Raw genomic sequence first — 6,052 nt, forward strand, 5'->3', positions numbered from 1 at the left:
CGTTGGCTTCAACCAAAGGCAAATCAGATTTTTTATTAATTATGGCCTCAAGTTTATTCGGTTATGTATATATACTGGTGGTGCTAGTGAAGAAAGTGATGTTGTTTATGGATTTGGAGTGCGTTGTGCTTGAGCTTTTACCCAAAGTTGTTTTAGTTAGTGTTTGTATTTCAAGGAAATATAATGTAGGCCTTGCATGGCTAAAGTTGCAACCATTCTCAACAACTTATTTATATTAGGAAATGTGCATATGATCAAGCTTCGTACGCATTTCTAGTCTATATATTAAAAAAAAAACAATTATATTTTGCTTAGATATTTTGTCTAGATTTTACATATTGTATATCATTCAATGAGATTGAGATGTTGAAATAGAAAAGGCGTGCGTGACAATGGCTTTATCATGAGGGAAGTTGATATGCTAATATATGGTTACGTGCGGTGTGGGGATCCTTTTATAGTTTGATGAGAGCGAAAGTGACGTTGGATTTCTTTTTCTCCTGTTTCAATCAGCTTTTCATTTTTTTTTTTAATTTGTGTATTGGTCTTTTGTTATTCAGCTTGTTTATAGTTGTGATTGCTTTTAAGCATTTATCGTAGATTCAAAATTGTAGTACTTTGATGGAAATTCTGAATGGATATCAAAAGGACCCATAATCGCGAATTCTGATGGTGACTATTTAAAATATTAGGTCATCCTTTATCATATCTTATATTTGTGATAATAATTATATCTGATTCGATTATTCCGTTGTAGTTCATTTTTGTCGACATATTTTTCATATTTTCATTTTATTAAAGAAATTTGAGCTAATTTGATTTTAATCTTCACATTATTAGAATAATAACGAAATGAAGGATGATGGGAAGAGTGTTGTTTCCGCTATGGACTATGGCCAATAATAAAAATCAATTTTATAATAAGATTTTTATTTTTTGTTCTTAAAATTTTAATTGAATTAAATCTATTTAGTCAAATATTCAAGTTGTAGCAGCACTTGATTGCTTCAAAGTTCAAACAAAACAAAATTGAGACAATTCAAGAATAAGCTAAAAAGTGTGAAGAAAGCGAGTCTTTCTACCAAAAATTACTTGGCTAAAATCAAGAAATTTGTTGATGCACTTTTAGGTATTGGTCACACTTTGAGTTCTAAGGATCACATTAAAGCCATACTGTAGTTCAATGTTTCTATAGGTTTGATCAAAACTATCAAGGTCCATCTTCTTCCAATCCAACATCTCATTCGTATTCATCTGTTTCAATGCAAAATCCACCTAGCTACCCCTTCTACAATTGCTGATCCAGCTTGGTACTCACCATCTTACTCATGATTCTGCTGCTGACTATACAGGTTCTGAGCAGTTATATATTGCAAATGGTGCAGGTATTCTTATCTCTAAGATTGGTAACTCTTTGTTATTGATCCTCTTACAAAAAGAATTTTTACTTCTGATTGGAGAAGTGACATGAAAGATCGCAGATCCACCAGTGATTAGGCTGTAATCCTCTCCTATGATCTAGTCAAAGATAAAATGTTGTGAGTTGCTCTTCAACTGAAGCAGAGTTTCAATGTTTAGCTGATGCTAATGCGGACACAATCTGACTACACAATCACTTTCTAGAGCTGTATGTTTCTTTAACAATTCACCCAACAATTTTCTATGACAACTTCAATGCAGTATTGTTAGTAGTAAATCGAGTTTTTTATAGTAGGTCTAAGCACTTTAAAGTAGACCTGCATTTTATTCATGATCGTATAAATAAAAAATAACTATTCGTGGTCCATATTCCTTCCAATTTCCAAATTACAGATCTATTGACCAAGCCTTTATCCACTGCTTTATTTGAAAAATTCAAGCACAAACTTAGAGTATATGTTCTTATAACTTTGAGTTTGTGGGGCAGAGAAGTATAAATAATAGAGTAGATAATATAACTAAAATAACAAAATAGCAACAACTTTCTATTATTAGAAACTGTTTTCAATTATTTATCTCCCAAGCTATTGTGCACAGCTTTCTACTCTAAGCCACATACACTCTTTAATATATATACATGTATAATCACACTTCTTTATACACTCGAGATTATAATAATAATATTCTAATCTTATTTTCGATATTCAATTCTCTCTTTTGAGCTTAATTCTGCAACAATAATTGTGACTCTTCTCACTATTCCAACAGACTCTGTAAGATATATTCGTATTGATTAGACATGGCTAAGGCAAAGTGCAAAATAGAAACTGACAAAATTGGGAATAATTATGCGCTTCTTTTACCAGCTGTTTTTGAGGCAAAAGTCTTGTGTTCCCACTTCGTACTCGATAATTGCATTTCAATTGTCGTTTTTGGAACATGGTTTCCCATGCCATAACTACACCGCCCAATTGGTATTTTTCTTTAGAAATTGACCCTCCAAGCAAATTTAATTTATGTTCAGAAGTTCTTATTAAACCTTTCACTCAACAAACAATTTGCATACTTATTATGGGATTGCCAACTTGCCAGTTACAATTTAGAAAGGCCTATCTATATATGGTTGTGCACGTTTGTTTTCAATTTTGTTTTTTCTTTTTTAGATAACTAAGAAAAATGAAAATAACCGGAGACAATCTTATTTAGTTTTTCAAAACATATTGTTTCAATTTAGAATATGATTTATTGTCACAAAAATTGAAACAGACGCATACAGTGTACAGCACATAAAACTGAACTTTGTTATTCAATTATTTAATTTGTCATTCAATTATTTAATTTAAATATAATATATATTAAAATGTAAAATATATATTAAATATATGTATGATAACACAGATACAAATATATTTGTATAGCTGATTTTTGTGTATTTTTGGAAAAAAATAAACCTCACAATTATGAATTCACGCTTAATTAAACAACAATATTATGTACACATAAAAAATCAATAACCAAATCAACTTCTTATCTAATAAATGATAACCACCACATAAAAAGTGATTATTAAATGATGAAAACGAAATCAAGGAGTAACACAAAAAATGTTTACAAATATTAATATCCAACCAATATATATTATATATTAAGAAATCAATTTTTTTATTGTAAAATTATTTTTTTTAACTCTTATTTTTTGGAGAGTTTAAAATTTAGCATTATGATTTAAAATTTAACTAGGATAAAAAATCATTTTAAAATTTGATGAATATTAGTTAAAAAATCAAATTAACTTCCTATTTAAACTCATAAAAATATAAACACACCGAGGACCATTTTGTAAACTTATTTTTGAAGCAAAAAGTTTGGGAAAACAAAAATTTTTAGTAAAAAACCGTCAAAAATTTTTTATGACTTTATTTAATGCATCTTGTAATTTTTATTAGGATTTAATTAACATATGTCTTTAAGAAACATGATAAGTTTATTACTAAGTTTTAAATATTTTTATCTAATAAAGTAAAATAAATGTATTAAGAATTTAAATAATATTAAACATCTAAATCTTTTTATAAACCAAATCTAATCAAATTAAATAATATTAAGATTTAGAATAATAATAGTTATAATTTATTTTTGTTATGTTAAACTATTTTGATTAGATTTTATTAATAAAAAGATTTAGTTATGTAGTATTATTTAATTTTTTTTATTTTATAATATTAATATCTGTTCTAAAGATACATGATAGATAAAATATTTTTATTATATTTATTCTTACGCGCCCTGCAGCTAATTCATATTAATGATGTTATGATTTATTTTGTGGGTTTAACATGTGTCTCAACGGCACATAATAAAATTATTATTGGTAGAAAAGGGTTTTAAATTTTTGTATTTAATAGATATAAAATAAATACGTAAAAACTTTAAGTTTTTTGTATTTTTAATAAAAAAATTTTAATTTATAATCTTAATCTATATTCTTAGGTACAAAATCGATAAACCGTTATTTTTTTTAAAGAAAGATATTAATGATAATACTGCTATGCATTGAGTGTTCTATCCCAAAAAAATTATTTTTTGTCAAATAGAGATATTATTGGTAATGAATGATATATATGCTTTGAATGCTCTATCAGAAAGTAAATTTGATTTTTTCAGAGAGATTAATGGTAATACGTGTTATGCTTGATGAGTGTCTACAAAAAATTATTTTACCATAATTAAATTTTAAAAAAGAATGCCATATATTTAAAGGGTTTAGTTAATATATGTCCTATAATAAATTTATTATTAATAAAAAAATGTTACTAACACCGAGTAAAGACAAATGATAGCTAAATCTTAATATTTATAATTTTATATTTATTTTATATTTTATTATATATTTTAATTAAATTATTTCACATATACATCAATAAATCGTAATTTTAAATATTTTAATATTATTTATTTAATATTCATATATGTGTATGCTTATTTATTAATTTTAAAAGAGTAATTCATAATGTCTTATAAATGAAAATATTATTATTAATAATATATTTTTATTTATTGTTTATAATATTTGACTAGTTAACATTACTTTTATTTTTTGTAAAACAGTAAAAATAAAAGGAAAAGTCTAGGGGACCAGCAGTTTTGTTGAATTTTGGCCAGCATGTAACCAGCAGAGAAATGTGAGTCATTGGATGAAATCTCACACCAATCTCACACCATTAAATCATCATTGATGGTTATTTGCTGGCTACCAATCACAAAAGTTGCTGGTCCCCTATGATTGCTCAAAATAAAAAACTAATAATCAACCATGATGAAATTTAAATATGCGAGTTTATTCATTTTTGCTAAGAAACCAATTTCTTTTTTTTTTCCAGAAGCAGCCTAACAAATAAAGTAGTGTGATGAATAACAAAAATAATATGTACACACTATACATCTTAGCTTTGAGCAAACCCGCAGCTTTGTAGCAAAAGCGAAAGAAGCAGCCCGCATGCATGAACCCATAATTTGCGTAGTGCTATGTATGTATCCATGCCATTCACATATATCGTGTTTTGGTTGATACTCCACATCCATGAAACATATCACGTTTTTCTATAACATAAAGTTTGTTCTTCTCCTCCTTTCATTCACCCTTTACTCCTCCAAAAAACCAACTCCAATCCCTATCCATAGCATCTAATGGACACGTGGACATACATACATTGGGATTATATTGTACTCATAAAAGATATTTAAATTAATAATAAATCATAAGTACATAAAATATTTTCAGTACAAATTAAAAGCATTTGGTGTTATCTAAATTACAGGAAACAAGAATGCATGTCAAAACAAAGCCTTGAAACCCTAGTGTTGAAGGCGTTAAAGTTGATAATAGAAACACAAATTGCAACAAAACGAGGAGCTTAACGGCCAAGTTTCGAGTAGCTTCTTTGAGAAGCCCTCCAAAGACGTGTCGGTTGGTGTATACTATTGAAAATATATAGTTGAGAAATCTTAAGGAAGGATTAATGCTAATATGTGTTAGCGTCTTTTGTCCCTACCTATTACTCTTATGTTTGTTTGTGATCTAAAGCCGTGGTGAAAACGTTCAACAACTTCGGCCGCAAGCGAAAATCTATTGTACTATTTCTTGAAAAAACATATAAGGTGATGATGACCATGACATACATGCATTCATCATATTATCATTATCATTACCAGCTAAAGCCAAATGATATCAACGACACACGTTCAAAATATTTGGAAATTCTGTGTCTTTTGAAACTTTGAATTAATACATATTCTCTTGATTAATGTGAAATTTGTTTTCTTTAATAAGAGTAAAAATATAATTTGGAACCAGTACGTGTGTGCGAGCGTGTTTAGTTTATACGGGATTGTGAAAGGATAAAGAAAAAGAAGAGAGATGCGTTACTTGAATGAAGAAGTATACGGGAAGAAATGAATTGAGAATACTATATATACAGTGTATTATTTGTTGGCGCTAAAGCTTTTATATACATAAAATAAAATCAAAACATATCCTTTGAAATTTTATCGAAAGATATTTTGAATAAAAAATATTAGGTAATTTATATTTATCTTTATTCTAGATTAATATTAATTAATTTTTTATTAAAAA

Source organism: Arachis duranensis, chromosome 3 (assembly GCF_000817695.3).
Source record: "Arachis duranensis cultivar V14167 chromosome 3, aradu.V14167.gnm2.J7QH, whole genome shotgun sequence".
Classification (NCBI taxonomy): domain Eukaryota; kingdom Viridiplantae; phylum Streptophyta; class Magnoliopsida; order Fabales; family Fabaceae; genus Arachis; species Arachis duranensis.